Source organism: Pelodiscus sinensis, chromosome 3 (genome assembly GCF_052426305.1).
Source record: "Pelodiscus sinensis isolate ZL-2025 chromosome 3, ASM5242630v1, whole genome shotgun sequence".
Lineage (NCBI taxonomy): Eukaryota > Metazoa > Chordata > Testudines > Trionychidae > Pelodiscus > Pelodiscus sinensis.
Window position 1 is genome coordinate 103,404,023 of NC_143054.1, and position 18,124 is coordinate 103,422,146.

An 18,124-nucleotide genomic window follows, 5' to 3' on the forward strand; every position below is an offset into this window, starting at 1 on the left:
AATAGTTTCTAGTATACTGTTTTAGGAAGGGATGCGAACGACTAGTCAACACGCTAGTCAACTATTCACTCCCTTTCCTCCTTCCCCCGCTCCCGCGGTGGCTGCCTTTATCAGAAAAAGGCAGAAAGGGGGAGGAATTGGAGGAGGTGCTTCAAAGCAGCAGCGCTGCATGCAGCCTGGGGTCTGCCGTTTTGAAATGCCGTTTGCAGACTTGGGTCCCCAGCTAGCCCAGGCTGCACACAGCATTTCAAAGTGGCAGCGTTGCGTGGAGCCCGGGATCAGCTAGGGACTCCCCTGCTGACCCTGGGCTCATGAGGCTGCTGCTTTGAAATGCTGCATGGAGCCTGACACCAGGCTCCTCATGGCATTTCAAAGTGGCAGCGCCACATGGAGCCTAGGGTCAGCTGGGGACTCGAGAGTCCCTAGCTGACCCTGGACTCCATGGGGCACTGCCTATTTGAAATGCTGCGGGGAGCACGGGGCCAACGGGGGATTGCTTGAGTCTCTGGGGCTGTTGATACATTTCAAAGGCGGAGGCACTCTTATCGACTCATGGAATAGTCGATGCAAACTGCATCAATCATTTGATTGGCCAATTAATCTAAATTTAACATCCCTGGTTTTAGGGAGAGATTCTGATCTCACTCATGTCAATTTAACGCAGTACTGACTTCAGCAAAGTTATTCTGGATTAACTCAGGTGAAAGAGAAGTCAGAATCTAGCCCTTAATACAGCTGCTTGTAAAATGAAATAATTTCTGGGGGAAGGGTGGCTGGGCAGAACACTCAATCAAGTGGCTATGAGCTAATGTCCACTAAACACAACATCCTAAAAGACCTGAGGGTAGATATGAAAACTAGCTACCACAATGTTGTGTATTTGTTCAAGACAGAATGTAATAAGGAACAACAGTTTTTTCACTTAACTATCCACATCCTGAAAGTTACTCTTTAGGTAATTATATATTGTAGTTCTTCAAATAACCAGAGCAGTATTAAACCATCTTTGGCAAGATCTGACATGGGAAAAATGCCATCCATTCTTTGTAGTGCATTTTGTAGCAAAATATGATCATTATGCCTTAAAACTGTTTTAATTCTATTGACTTTTTTCTCATTTAAAATTTAAGACTTTAAGCAAACACAAATGGATGGAAATTGTGATCAGGTCTAATTGTTGACTCTTGTGAAATGCTGCTAATAAATACAGCCAGATCTATTCTAAATCTCTAACTCCAGGAACAGTTAAAATTTATACAAATAAATAGGGAAGATTTCTCAAACACTTTTGTATACTTCATAAAAAATATTCAACTGTGTTATGCATTATTAATACCTTAATTATACTCTTGTCCTTTAAACCTATGTAGTATGTTGCATATCAAGAAATTTTACTTTTTAAAATTGTTGATCTGTTTACCATAATTATTCAGGATACATCTGAATATATTAAAGAAGTGCAAATGGAATAGTCACTAACTTGAGATTTTCAGTTGAACAGACTCGTCCTTAAAAGAATTAGCTCCACTAAACAGATAATTAAAATTATGTTAGTGCCATTTTTATGAGAAAAACATGGCAAACAAACAAAACAAAGAAGTAGCTGGTTCACTTCTTGAGCTATTTAACACCTGACAGCAGATAATTCTACCTCTTGAAAATAAATACACTAAAAAACTGATTCAGGTAAATGTTTCTCAAAGGAGATGATACACAATGACTATGATTTTGGCATGGAAATCCTTAGTAAATTTCATGACAGAGATACAAAGAGAAAAAAAAAGATAAATCACAGGAAGGTCACCAAATAATGTCTCTGTCACTTCTCTTACATTTGCTACATAAGTAAAGGTGCTGAATGAGGGAGAGTGCTGCGCTTAAGAGCAAGCCCACCTGCTCTAACTCCACAGTAGCAACTCCTGTTGCTGAATGGTGCCTGAAAGGGGGAACTGCTACCTCCAACTCAGTGTACTAGGCATCAAGGGGATGTGGTCTACCTGCTTCTGATGTGACCCCGGCTCCAAACTATGTAAACAACAGGTACACAGCAGGAACCAAATGAGAGTGCACGCTGTTCCTTTATAAAGATCTATTCACAAACCCAGTGAAGCCACAGACTTCTCTGAGAGATGGTTAGGGTCCTCTGGGAGCAGTGAGGTATGCCTCGCCTCATATGTTCTTCACCACATCCAGCTGCCATAAGCAAGGTTATCCTGTGCCAGCAGGACAGGTATAGTGCCAGAATTGCTCCCAACATTACTCTGCTCCTCCTCTAACTGAGCATATCTTATATAGTAAATGCAAAATTCTGCCTTAGAAAAAATAGCATGTTGAGAAGATAAATGCTACAATGGTTACACTAGAAAGACTGACAATGAGAAAAAGTTAATTTTATGTAGCATTCTGGGATTAATCTGCTGCGCGCGTGTGTGTGTGTATGCACGTGTGTATACACACATTTATACAATTCTACATGCTTTAAGAAACAAGGAGCTACTGAAAGCAAAAACTGATCTTACTTTAGTAACCATCTTTTATAAATATTAACACTGTGTAAATATAAATTAAATTGAACAAAAATAAGATACTAAAGCAAGAACTAACGGAAGGAAGAGAGCTCTATGCCTTTGGAATATCAGTCACATATCCATTTTAATTTAAATGTTTAATCATGACAGAGCAGATCTGAGAAATACTGCTAGAATCAGAAATGTTAAATACAAGTAATCTCATTTAAAGCTATCAAATGTAATCATTACAATATTTACTGAAATCGCTTTCATGGAACAATGAGAAAAAATGCCAGATTTTTTTAAAAAATTAGTCCAACTTAATTGATGCTGTTTGTTGTGACTTCAAAAAGAGCCTAAGCAACAATAATATTTAGAATATTTGTTCTTATGGGAATACCATTTTCACTGAAACTGACTATATATCAATTAAAGTAACAAAGATCACATACAGAAAATTCAGATATGGAGTTAAAAGTGAATTTGTGGTTCATTAAGTATTATTTTTGTGAAGAAATATTTGTATATTCTTTTCTATTCTATTAGTCTTTTTCCTTAACCATTTTGAGCTAATTAAAATTCTAAAAAGTCAAAATGTTTTAGAAAAAACACTCTAAAAAGCAGGAACAGCTCTGAGAGAAAAATATTAGTCTGAACTTTGAAGTAGATTTGTAGGCAGATAAATAATTGGACTAGCTCACAAGGATTCCAGACTATGCACACGGGCAATATATCCTCATTTGTTTTTTTAACCAAAAAAACTGGAGGGCATGGAATGCACGAATAAAAATCAGACACACAAGTATTGTAAGTTTCTATGTAATACACCACTTCTTGTCAGTGAAAAGCACCATTGTAGCAAACCACAAGGAGTGTGGTTATAAAAGGGAGCCAAAATCTGTAGAGCAGTTTTGCAAGCTCTGGAACACCATACCAGTAAATGTAATAAGGAGCCAGAATATGCATAAGCGGTCAATGAAAATGTACAACTCCCTAATGGGTTGAGATGACACCCCTACTGTCCCAAAATGGTCAAATGGCTCTTGAAACTTCATTGACACCATTTTATAATGTACCATAAAAGTTCATATGGCAGCAGCAACTTGTTAGGTCTTTTCTGTAATAAGATATGTTTTATTTCCATGGTTTCATATAAAGTAAACTGTGTTTTCCCAACTCTTCTAATATTTCCTGTAGAAATGCCCTCCCTTACCCCAATTGATGATGATTGCTACTGTTTTGTGTATCCTTTATTTTGTGCTTATTTTCAGTTAGCTGGAGTATTGTATTCATAATAAAGCACCGGTTAGAGAGCATAGGCCCATGCCTCCAATCTTACATATTGGGCTTCCTGCTACTTACACAGAAGACTAGACAGGAAAGGCTCATGAATGGGGAAGTCTCAGGCCTCACCATTGTGGTTAGGAAGGGCAACTAACGAGGAAAGGTATATCCTTTTCATTGCCAGTTAGCAAAGACTGAGATGATTGGTATTTTTTTGTTTGTTGGATTTTGTTTGGACTCTTCCTTTATTTAAATAAAGCCAACCCTGCAGGTAGGTCTTGGACAAAGTACATACTAGAAGCTTTATTCTACATTGCTAGCTAGTTAATTTGCCACTGGCTTACCAAATAATGGGTTTGGGACACTACTTGGATTTTTGAGACATGGCTTGTACTTCACTGCTTTGCTTTTCATTCTATTGTAGGGTTGCCAGGTGTCCAGTATTGGCCTGGACAGTCTGGTATTTTCGGCTTCTGTCTGATTAAAAAAGAGAGAAAATACCAGACATGCAAAATGTCTGGTATTTTCTGTTTTTCTATGACAGAAGGCCACTTGGGACATTCTTCCGCTGCCATGTCTAGTGTGGGGATTTAAAGGCACCATGACACTTTTTTTTTTTTTGGCTCAACCAATTTTTTTCCTGCCACATTTGGTATTTTTTGTGAAACTATCTGGAAACCCTATTCTATTATATGCAAGCTGCAGGTGCCTGGAGCTTTGTACAATTAAAAGATCATACTAGAATTAGGTGACACTCCTTAGTTGAAATATTAACATAACACTTATTAGCAAAACAACAACAGCGAGGTCTGCAATTACAGTGGTTGTACACAAACCTCAGAGTATCCAAAAATGTACAAAGTAAAAAACTGAACACCTCCAACACCCAACAACAGGGTAGAATACTTTTCAAATAATTAGATCACTCCATAATGTGTTCAATTTATTCATAATTTGACCTCTTTTGCCCAAGTTTGTATCTTTCAAATTCATATCTCAAGGACTTTTTGTTGTGGTGCTGATATTTTGTATTTGGTTGATAACAAAAGCATTATTTCCCTTGCCTCGTCTACACAGTCACCCTGTGGTATTAAAAGTTCTTCCAGTAAAGAGGAGTAAATAAGGAAGATTTTAGCTGCAGGTTGATTCTGTTCAGTGTTGCTGGATTTTGATTATGCTTAATCATTGGTTGTAGTATGTATGAAAGTCTGGATATGTAAGATTCCATCCTTGCTTTTTACAACACAGCAATATTTCTGACCTTAGACCTTAACTGATGGCATTATTTTCTTACTTGTTTTCATGATGAATTACATTGCATCTCAGAAATGAGAGCAGTTGAAACAATAAAGGTTCAGACCCATATCACCTAAGTGGGAACACAAATGATTTGTAGAAGAAATATAGGACTTCCTCATCTTCTAAACTGCTGTCACAACTTTTGTGCCTCATTCTGTAAAGGCTTTACTATCTAAATCATACTGAAGGCACATTGAGGCAGGAAATGCTTCTTGCTTTTCATTTCCAGAAGACCTTCCACAATATAGCATGATCATTAGTAACAACAAAAGGGAACTTTCAATCAAGAGTTTCTTTTGCACTATATATATTTTTCTTTAAGTCTACATGTGCATATTTTTCAATTATCTCATCAAGTGATATGAAATATACTACACAGCAAGTCACACTTGACTGGGATCTTCATTTATATGCTTTGATTTAGAGCAATTAGGGGGAAAGAACTGTTTCAGACACTCCCTCACTGGCTCTGAGACTCATCTACAGTTAAAGCAGTGAAATCCTGGCCCCACTGAAACCAATGGAAAACTGTCGCTCACTTGGCTATGTCTGCACTGCATATATTCTGATCTCAATTATACCAGTGTAAACCCACAATAATACCACTAAAACCAATGAAGATTTATTCTAGTGTATCAGAACGTGACCTTGTGTGAGCATATGTGAGTGCATGTTTGTGTGGATGCAGAGGCTGAAGTTCACACATTAAAAGCCAGATGATTTAAATGGGTTTTAAAAGAATATCATAAGTCTAAAGCAAGGACAAAGAGCCGAATTCCGCTTGGTAAATCTGAAACCACTGACTTGATGCACTTATTCTTGCTATATTTCTCCATTTAGTATGACAAAACAAACCCCTACATTTTCTTTTGATTTTTTTTATTTATCTTCTACAGGAAAAAAAAAAAAACTATCAAAGCAGTAATTTTGAAATGCATTCTCTGGCTGAAAATTTAATACTGGTATGATCCCTCCATCTTGACTGTGACAGTACATTGCATTCCCATGTAATCAAGCTGGAAAGTATGGGACCTTCTATATGATAATGCATGCATCTGTAAATAATAAGTGTCTATTTGCTAGAGAAGACACTTGACTGAGATTGGGATTAAGTGGCCAGAATTGTTTTTCATTATTTCCTTTTTTGCTGGTTAAGTGTCTCAAATTGTTGATCATGATCAAATAACACTGTTACTATAGTAAATCAAAATGGTGTATAAGTAAAGGAAAAAGCTTCCAAACACTTGCTCTGAGTACTAAAACAATGAAAAAAAATCAGGAACATTATTACTTACATTAATCCAAGATGGTGGCAGAGATTTCTGCTGAAGCTCAGCCACTAGCAGACACTGCTTGCATGACATATGCAGCTAAAATATAAAAGCCCCTGCTAAGGCAAGGCTTTTAAAAGGTACACTAAAAATATATATACAAAAATTGGAGATTTTATTGCACTTCTGTTGATAAACATATCTTACTAGCAGGCAATAATGCTCCATTATCAGTCACATTAACAACCCACCAAGCACCAATGTTCCCCTCATCCTCAGCCAACATATACCCAACCACACATTTAAGTGCAACAGTGGGTTTTGACCACAAAAAAAATTTGACTAAAGTTTGGTCTACACTACAGAGTTATGTCAATACAATGCTTTTCTCTTAATTTCTAAGACTACAAGGTAGTAGATTAGATATCCCTCTTCTTAACGCACAAATCTGCCACATTCAGGCTATAGAGAGGTGCGTACCAAGGAGATGTCTCACCCTCTGTCTGCCTATCCCCTGAAATGTGAGGTGAGATGGAGGGAACAGAATGACAGAAACCCAGCGGAGTAGCTATGCAGGACCATTAACTTTAAGTACCCCCAACCTTCAACATGGATGGGATGTGCAAAGGCCCCAGCCACTACTAGAAACCATAGCAGCAGTTATACAACTGCTCAGCACCAACTTTGCAGGTTAAGGGCAGTAAGGCTAGATTCCTTTCCTCCCTGTCCTCAGAGAATTAGCCTTTGCTTTGGAATATCAGTAACTGTCCTCGAGTTAACTTAGTGCCAGGAAAGTTACCGAAGTATCACTGCTAAAGACTGAAATACATACTGACAAGTAGCAGGAGCAAGCATTCCCACATTTTCCTGCAAAGGTAACCAGGCCCCTATTCCAGAGGTCCCATTTTGGGGAGTGAGTAAGTAGCTCCAGTTCCACAATTGGCCTCTCTGCTGAAACTGCCACCTAAGATTTTTGTTTGTTTGTTTGTTTTGACCACAAAAAGTTAGACTAAAATTTGGTCTACACTACAGAGTTATGTCAATACAACTACATCACCTGTTATTTCAACAGGAATATCCTCACCTGCTAGCAATGCAGTTGTACCAACCCAGCTCCTGGCATAGAGAGCAGGAATGTAAACGATAGTCGAGTATACAAGTAAACCTAGACTTATCAGTTAATCCCCTTGACTACCCGCTTTTCCTGCTCCCTTTACTGCCTCTGTATCAGAGGCAACAAAGGGGGGGGAGCAGGAGCTGGTGCTGGGGGGAGCTAGCTTAAAAGCCGGTTCCCCCCAGCGCTGGCTTTGCAGTGCCGCCTGCTCACCCCGCACTGCTGCCTCTATGAGCCTCTGACAATGGTGGACCCAGGGGAGCTCGGACTCCCGCAAACAGGGGCTGCTGCGACCCTGCACTACGTGGGGTGGCAGGCAGCCAGTCATCCATGGCAGCTAGTGTTTAAACAGGCTGTCTTCGCAGATCGGCTCCTGCCTAGCACCCAACACTGATGCCTCTGAATAGTCGACTATATGCTAAGAATTCATGCAGTTATTCAACTATTCAATTACCCAATAGCGAACATCCCTAATAGACAGCACTATGTTGATAACGTAGCTACTGTCTCTTGGGGAAGTGGAGTACCTATGCCTCCTGGAGAAACTCTCTCATTGGCACAGGTAGTGTCTTCACTAAGCACTTCGGCTATACCGTTGCAGCATGGTATGTTTGGACAAGCCCTTAGACACTAACTCATTTAACAAAAGCTATCAAAAAAGCCATGAGGTGAGAACTTTCAAATCACTAGTGACATAAGCCAAAAATCAAATCAGTTACTAGAGAAGAAAGACTTCATGTGCCAATAACAATTTGTTTTCCTCTTAATATTAAAAGGGACCAAAAAGCGTAGACAACAGTCAAGCAAAACAACTACAGATGCACTGCATGCACTTCCCCATACAACTCCACCAGCACGTCAGCTCTGACTTGTGACCCTGTAATAGGGATGTTAAATATCGGTTAATCGAACAGTCGAGTAACCTCATGAATTTTTATTAGTCCCTTGACTATTCTATAGTCCCCAGGGATGGGGCCAGCAACCACTGTATCAGAGGCAGTGTGGGGTGCCAGACGGAAGCTGATCCACAAGGGAAGCCAATTTAAAAAACTAGCTCCCCTTGTGGACTGGCTGCCTGTTGCCCGGTGCTGTTGCCTCTGATAAAGAGGTCTGAGTTCCTAGACCAGGCGTAAACTGGAACTGAGCTGGGCTACGTGCCCACCTGGCTCCTAATACACTTTAAATGCAGAGCCGCAGTGGGGGTAGGTTCTAGACCAGGCATGACCAGAACTGAGCTGGGCTGCTGGCGAGCCTGCTAAAAAATTTACTGGCAAGGGTGGGGGAGGAAAATGCATGTAGTCTATAGTATTAACCTATAAGCTTTTGCTTATTGGTCAACAGACTACACTATTACACCCCTACCACATACCTTTCCAACACAGGTTGCTTACCTTAGTTTGGAAAAAAGAAGATTAAGGGGGGACATGATAGCGGTTTTCAAATATCTAAAAGGGTGTCACAAGGAGGAAGGAGAAAATTTGTTCCTCTTGGTTTCTGAGGACAGGACAAGGAGTAATGGGCTTAAAGTGCAGCAGGGGAGGTTTAGATCGGACATTAGGAAAAAATTCCTAACTGTCAGGGTGGTCAAATATTGGAATAAATTGCCAAGGGAGGTGGTGGAATCTCCCTCTCTGGAGATATTTAAGAACAGGTTAGATAGACATCTGTCAGGGATGGTGTAGACGGAGCTTGATCCTGCCTTGAGGGCGGGGGGCTGGACTCGATGACCTCTCGAGGTCCCTTCCAGTCCTATTATTCTATGATTCTATGATTCTATACCTTGAGTTTTTCCTGTATCAGAGCTAGACACAAACTAATTAATTAATACATTGAAAAAAAATGGCATACAAAACATGAAAAGTACTAAGGAAAAGTGTACATCAGAGGTGAGGAATCTTTTTTGGGTTGGGGCCACTGAGCCACAGAAAAATCTGTTAGGGACCGGGAGCTGCAGGGAGGCAGTGAGGGGAGCTGTAGTGCCAATCTGGGCTTTCTAATGCTGTGGCAGGCCCTAAGCCTCGGAGGACAGATCCAGGCAACCCACGGGCCATATCCAGCCATCAGGCCTTATGTTTCCCACCCCTAGTCTACATCTAAGAGGACTTTGCAAGTTAGAAGAAAAAGTTCTTCAAAAGTTCACATGTAGTTTAAATTAGTCCATTCCGTATTTATGGCCTCTATTATGCATGTCAGAATAGATTACTATAACGGTGACTTTGGATCTTCACATTTATACTGAAGTCCTGGCTCTGCTGAAGTCGGTGGGGAAATGATCTTTGACTTTAATAGGGACAGGATTTCACTCTGTGAATCTATTATTGTCCATTTAAAAAGACAAATATTCTTCTTTTAAAGAACCAATTTTTGTCTCTCCCAAGCACAAAAAACAAATGCTTTTGACCTAATATATATAACTGATTGCATCCTTTTATCAGAAAGTGAGAGAGTGATTATCTTACTGTCGAGGCTGCTACCACACCTAAGTTGTAGTGACATGTAAGTATTGCAGGATCTCAAAATAATCCACTGCATCCAAGGTGCCAGAAATTATTTTCACACAAAATAGATCTGACTTGCATAAAATGCATTATGTTTGTGGTTCCGCTCTGAAAAGTGACTGTAAAAACTGGCACTATCTTATTCAATAGATCTGTTCTCTGTTTCTTTAGAGTCCTACCAGCATATTATAGTCACCAAAACTTTATTTTTACACTACTTTTTATGTCTCCTTGCTGTATATCTCTGGAGTTCTTTAAAAAAAAAAAAAAGAAGTGGATTCTACTTTATGCAACATTAACATTAATTTTTTACTCAGTTCCAATTCCAGGGTCAGTCAGTGACAACTGATCATACTAATTGTAAGCAAAGGGCAGGGGCTGCACAAGTGTCAATGAGGACATTACTCACTTGGTAGAATCTTCATTCTTCTTCATGTTTGTGAGAAATAAACTGACTCTCAATATTGGTCTACACTAGTAGTTTAGACCGATTTAGCTGCATACAGTCGATTTTCTAAATGATGCATCCACACTATCAAGCCTGCCGCAACAACCTCAAGGGCCACTGAAGTTAATGTTGGTTACTCCTGATTTCAAAAGGCGTGTAACACTATTCCCAAACTGGCATGATCAAGTTTACAGTAGTGTAGCTGCAGCATCAGATCCCAGGATAAATGTATAACGCTTACACAAAGAAAAATAGGTTTACTTGTAATCTGAAAATATCTTAAGTGGAAGTCACCGAGAGACAATAAACATGGAACTTCACAATACAGTATTATCAGACACATTTCCAAGCAGATCTGTGCTAAAATAAGCTTTGCACTATATCATATACGCAGTTAATACTTGTCACCAAGATATATTCTACTGTATATTGGCTTCACTCCATAACTAAATATTATCACATCTTGCTGTCAGTGAAGGGTATTCCTAATTATTATCTCAGAAATATGTATCTATTTTAAATGTTTCTTGAACAGTGATGAGATTTCTATCCAAGAAAAATCCATATTTATTTTGTGAATCCATCTGAGCTGAATAAAAAACAAAATGCACATGACTCAGTAATATTATATGCAGTAAATTATTATGATGATGATGAAGTAGTATATACAGTACATTTAGTAAAAACATGTTGTTAGTAAATAATCCCATCATATACAAAACTGTGTGAATGCTACAGCAGCACAATAGTTAATATCTGAGCATCAGTTTATTTATAATGAGACCAACTACTCATTTATTTTGTTTTAAAGCAACTCTAAACAAAAACCTGGAACTGCAAAAAGAGATTTTAAATTAAAATAATAATGACACTGATTCATAAAGGTAAAAAAGACAAAATAACACTGCCAATGAAGGCTTATTTTCAGATCTAATAATTCTGCTCATGTTCTTTTTTTTTTTTTTTTTTAAATAGTCTCTTTTGCTAGGAACAAACATTACTGTAAACAAAAACTGCCTATTAAAATCCTATTTTAGCAAATTTAAATGTTATTTTCTATTAGGCAGTATCAAGTTCTACAATAAATAATGGGGAAGATTATTGGATATTGTTAAATAGCTTATTAAATATCTCCAACAACTCTCCTTATTCATAACAAACTTTGAAAGAAAATATTGGGCCCAGTTCTGCAAGTACATCACACATGGAAGTTCTACTCACTTCACTTCGTGGCCTGAAATTATGAGCTTGTGAAACTGGGCCCACAAGATTATTACAGCCTTAATGGTTAGGAAATATAGTATTATAACATGTCCAACATATATGGTATCTGATAGAATTTTTAGAATGATGGAAAATGTGTGAAAGAAGCACTGAAACAAAGAGTTAGTAGAAATTAACAGACATTATTTGTATCCTGATCATTTTGATTCAAACGACAAATGATTTTAGCTTTCTCTTTGAAAGGATCAGAACATTTCTATTTCTAATTAACACCACTGGGTTACTGTTACATGTCAGCTAACAACATAGTTTCAATTCCCTGTAGCTCTCTTAAAAAAAAAAAAAAAAAAACTTTTCTATTAAACTATACACATGCAAATTATCTAACTTCTTTCCTGTTTAATTCTTTATATAGAATTTATGATAATCTTGTTTAAAAAAAACCCACACTTTTTGCAACATTCAAGTATGGATTCCTTTTACATCACAAAATAGTAATTAGAGTTCACCTTTCAAAAATCAATAAATACCATTTTTTCTTTGGCAGCTCATACAAACCAGAAAGATTTATGCCAATACCTATATAAGTGTCAATGACAACACTACTTACCATTGTTGTACTTAAGAGAACTTGTATTTTAAAACAAATAGTGCTCAGGACCTGAAATATTTTTATAATTCCCTGGGATATTGCAAAGTGGCATTTTATCACACAGTATAAATTTATTAGAATGGAGCTGATGTTGCTGACATTTTAAGTAAATAAAGTTTCTACTGAACACAAGAAATCAAAATCAGGTGCAATAAAACACACCCAAAATATTTACAAAAGTAGTAATTAAAACACATAGAGCTAGTTATGGTTAGTGTATAATTTTGAGGAAAATGAGAACTGGCACTGAAATCATACCTATATGACCGTTAAATTGGTGCAGACACAGTTATACCAGCATGACAGTATCTTAGGCCAGGTCTTCACTAGGAACATCGACCAGCACAGCTGTGCTGGAATGGTGAAAACAGATGTGATTCCTACTGGCACAGCTGTTCTGGAAAAAGTCATTAGTGTAGATTCAGTTAGACAAGCAAAAACGAACTTTTATCAGTGTAGCTTGTTTCATTCACAAGGAATGGTTTTACTAAGCTGGTTCAAAACACAGCTTTGCCAAGATAGCATTCACAATATGAGAACTTTGTTGGTGTAGTATGCAGATCGTCTTGCAATGGTACAGTATTTCTAGTGAGGACACAGGTATAGCTTATTCTCATAAATAAGGAGTATAAACTGTTCTAATATAAGCACCTTTTTACCAGTATAACTGCATCCACATTTGGAGACACTGTACCACATTATCTATACTGATATAGTTAAAGAGGTAAAATGTTTTTGAATAGCTGTTACCTATGGTGTCTATTTAGAGAAAGTATAGGAAAAAAATGCATGTGCATATGCCAGCTTCTGAAAAATCAACACGGGCAAATTCAGAAATCAACTAAAAGTGAAAGGCCATATTTTCTATTAGGCCTTCAACTCCATGCCTGGAAAAACATGAAAAAAATGTATGTCCAAAGCACCATGAACAAATATAGATGCACAAACAATATCATGGACATAAACAGTTGTTATCCAGACTGCACTCTCATTATAGCAGAATGATGAGATCAGAAACTGACCATTTTTTCAGGTGCACAAATCAGAAGCAAATAAAATTAAGGCTTTGCATCCAGATGCAGTCTTATATTTAGGCTTAAATCACAAGGTAAACAAAAATGTTAACATAGTTTTCACTTGACAGTTCATTTTAAATAATTGTTTTTTATTTCTTCTAAATACTTCACATTAGGAGTTAGGGAAACATGGGCCAGAATGCCCCCATGCCTTTTAATAACTGTGGTATATGTAAGGGGTGAGGAACCTCTTTTGACTCGGGGGCACTTACCCACAGAAAAAAAATCAATCGGGGGCTGCACACAAGTGAAAAGCAAAAAACAAAAATGCCACAAAACAAAACAAAAACCCTAACTGATGTGGCCCCTGACTTATGAGATAAACACTCCACACATTCCCCTCAAACGCCAGAGTTTGGTGGGGGGGGGGGGGGAGGACAGCCTAGTAGATTTTGTGTGCTCCAGCCCTGTGGTAGGCAGCAGGGTGGGGGAAGCCCTGCAGTACCAGTGCGAGCTCCCAAATGGTGGGGTGGGGTCCTGAGCCTCAGGGGCTGGATCCAGGCAAGCTGGGGGCCACATCCAGGCCTGGGACTGAAGTTCCCCACCCTTGGAATATGTAAACAGGATTAGTGATCTCACAAATGATAAGGGCTGCATGGTGCCAATATTGGAAACATCCTTGTTTGCCATCTCAGTAGAAAAGCCAAAAAATGCATGTGGCTAGATACAAACATGCTTTTAACCCACTAACAGTCCTTTCAGGTCAGAGTCAAGGTACGCTGGCAGATTAATATGGGAAAACTTGTAATAATTGTACTTGCATGGCATTTATACTCTAAGGCTATCAGTCTAGTACTTGACATAAATCTTATATTCACTAAAGAAAGGCAAAAGTAGCCCTTATGAAATATAATGCTGTTGAGCTAGAACAATTCCTGAAAATTGCTTAATAAACATTAATATCTGCAATTATGAAAGAGTCTACAAGACTCTTATTTGCTGTTTGTACCCTTTCAAGAGACATTGCTAGTCTGAAATTTCCCTTTCTCTATAATAATTTTTACCTCCTATAATGAAAAACAACACACAAGATTAATATGACTGAAGGACATTAGCAAAAAATGTTGCTTACTTTGTCTTGTTTCCCCTATAATACCAGATAGTTAATTCCTTCTTGCTTAAAATACTTTTATATACTCAAATGAGCAAGACTATCATTAAAATAACTAATAATTATTTTTAATTCAGAACACACCATTTAAAAGATATTCTATAAAAAACACAATTTTTTTAAATCAGTTAAAAATTAAATTGCTTCTGCTCTTTAGAGTTGAAATAATTGATTCCCACAAGCTTTTTATTTAAAGCCTCTTTGCAACTTGTCTTGTCTTATTCAAGGAAAAAAAGTTATCCCAAGAGTACTTAATTTTTGTTAAAGATTAGAACCATCAAATGTAATAACAGTTATGCACATCTCTTGTGAGCAGAAAAGACCCATTAAAACCACACATTTTCATGTTTACCACTTCTGGACAGAAGAGGTGAGTTAGACCGAATACAGCATTTTTTCATTTGTATCCCGACAAAGCCACTACCATGGAGATGCACCTGACTTAAGTCGTAACTCAACTGAGCTGTAGAAGGTTAACATGCAGGCCTGACCATTTTATCTTGAACTGAAATTCACATGTAAACTGATTCTCAAATAAGAATTATGGAAGAAGTGTCAGCCATACTCCTCCACTTCTAGGGCTGGTCTGATAGAACAACAGTTTTGCTATAACATCCATCCATCATCCCACATGCTGAAGTAAAGTACTGTGAAAAGTGCAGACATCGCACATAGCTTATCAATTTGACACCTACTGTAATACTGTTTAACTGTAGACACTTTTCTCTAAGAAGGAAAATTAGAATATTAACTATTACGGTATTTAGCAAACACTTCTGCCAGACACAGAACTTCCCTATTCCATCTGCCATTCCCAAAATGGTTACATTCTAAATTAATATCAACAACTGTCCATGTTAATGAGTCAGAAAGAAAACACCAAAATGGTACTTGTCACTTTCACTTTTGCTTAAAGCAAATTTATAATCACTCCTGCTAATCAACAAATAAATAACCCACCAACCAAGTCTGGTAAAATGATATCTTGACTAACTTTCTTTTCTTAGCATCAATAGGTACTGCCTATAAATATTAACAGGGACATTACACTTATTAAAATAAATACATTCTGCTAGAACCAGTATGCAAAAAGCTAAAAAAGAATGTGCCACCAAGTAATCTAAGCACTAATCTAGTGACAAACACTCAAGCAGACATATGTACCTATCATTATTCAGCAAGAACCACATGAATGCATATGGTTCTCTGTTTTGTCTTCATAGTAACAAGGTTTGTAAACAGATCTCACATAGGAGGAAATCTAGTCACTTGAGAATCTAAAAATCTGTCTTTGTGAAGACCTGTTGCTACACAATAGGATTTAGTTATCTTTTATATATGACTCGATGTCGTCTTCTTCCACCCAAATTTTGTTCTCATTTCACCTCCTATCATCAGTGGAATTGAGACATGTCACTGCAGCCAGAACTTATTCCTGTCACATTTAATAACCATCAGTAAATTCTATAAAAATGTATACTGCATGATGTTAAAACATTTGAGAAGATTTCATCAGCTATGTCAAAATTAATGATACATGGATTTTGTAGCACATCAATATCCTTTTCACAGGTGAAAACCAAACCACCCTAGAGTTCATTTACAGGAATAAAAATAAAAACCTAAGTGCAAAAAATCAGCTCTGTGTGATAAGTAATCTACATTTTCACTGTTAACAGGTTTTTTTTTTAAAAAAATCAGGCAAAGTAAAAGACACCAGGTACAAAATATCAGAGCTTCCAATTCCCAAAGTTTCAGAAGTGACTCCTAACTTCAGAGACGAAGAGAAATTTAAAACGTAATTATAAAGGACTCTAAGATAATTTGGAAGTGATGATGTATGTTTGTATTCTGCAAACCTACTAGACAAAAACGATGGCATCATAGTTGTATTAAGCTAACATGTTTACATGTCATTTTCATTATCAAAATATATATGACTCTGTACAATGTCCTTACATTAATCTGAAGATGAGATTCCTGTTGAAGTAAATGGGAGTTTAGCTTGAATAAATAATGTAAGAGTGAGGTTCATTCTCTGCTTTTGTTCCTTGGTAGACCACTTTTTCTTTCAGTTTAATAATTGCTATTTACTTTACATTACATTCAGGATCAGAATCTCCTGGTGCTAGATGCTGACAGAGTAAATGATGGTATCTGCCCAAAGAGCTTACTACAATAATTCACCTATCTACTAATTGATTTCTCCTTTTCAGTCCACTTTATTTACTCCCTGTCACCATAAACCTCTACACAAGACCATGGTAGTGAAAAAAAATAGGATAATTGACTCTGTGTTCACTTTTTCTACCACTAGTAAGGTACATAATTATCCAAATTCCACTATTTAAACTTGTTCCACCTCAAAGAGTAAAGAACAGAAGCTGCTTAAAAAAAAAATGGACCTGAATTACACTGTCCAAGAGTTTCATTTATTTTTTTACTTAAAACTAGTAAGGACATGATTAACATTGAGTTTTTAGCCTTCTTAATTAATACAATTTTTTCTTGTTCTAACAGAAGTATAATAATACTTTGAATATTCCTTCCAGTAAATTAGAAAAATATTGAATTCTTATGGCAGTTTAAAAATCAGATCTTTAAAAAACCATAATCACGTATGTAAGGGCAAAACTGAATTAGATTCCAATAGCAAATGGGAATAAGAAAATTCAACAATTTGCAGTGCCATGGGAAAGGAAATAATGGAAACAACCCCATGAAGACAGGTTTAGACCTTGCTAGATGAGGTTTTTTATTATATCAGTTGCACTAAAATGATTATTCTCCATATTCTGGAGAATTATAGATCCTAAATATATTAAACAGAACAGAATTAGCATCTCCTTCCTCTCTGCTTCAGGTTCTCATTTGTAAAATGGGTATAACAACATTTACTGTACCTAGCTCTCAAGGGTGCTGTAAGCAGAGAATGGTGAGTGTTTGTGAAGCACTTGGAAATGTAAAGAACTACAGACAGTAAATATGAAGTAATACTAGCCAAACTAAACCTGGGATTTCCCCTCCAAATGTTATTTTCCCATAATTACAGAGGTAATATAGTCCAAGGAAAACTGTGAGAAACAACATGAAGAATTTCCCTTCCTTCCTCCTTCACAGCACAGAGCTCCCCGAAGGGCAACGTCTGGCTGTATTTTATTACTCCACACACATTCACACGCTGCAGCGTGGATGTTTCATGGTAGGGTCTCCTATCTAACAAACATGGATGTGCGTGTTACATAATCCGATGCAGACAGCCCACAGACACCGGTTATATAATAAATTCATTTCTGCAGTGACAGCTCTCTCCCCCTCCCCCTTTGCAAGCTGACTTCCAGTCTCCTCCTCCCCTCTCCCCCCCAGGGAACAATGGTCTGGTTAGAATGTGCGAAAGGAGAGCGAGCACATCTGCTTTGATGGCAGCAGCAGCAGCAGCAGGCAGAGCCCCTTGTTAACCCCCTTCCTGTGGCTTTTACACGTCATGGAACATTCCCGGAACGGGCCAACGTTCCACCCACTTCAGGGAACAGGCATCAAGGCGCAGCGCGCCGCGCAGCCCCGCACACGCACCCGGCCCCCGCCACCTCCAGCCCGGGCGCACACGCGCGTCCGCCGCCCCCGCCTTTCCCCACAA

At 37.9% G+C, this 18,124-nt stretch overlaps 1 protein-coding gene across 4 annotated transcripts in view; it reads right to left on the bottom strand.

The window, feature by feature from the left end:
* Positions 1–18,124, bottom strand: part of HIVEP2 (HIVEP zinc finger 2) — a 177,166-nt gene that overhangs the window by 157,614 nt on the left and 1,428 nt on the right. The gene's annotated exons all lie outside the window — the stretch shown is intronic.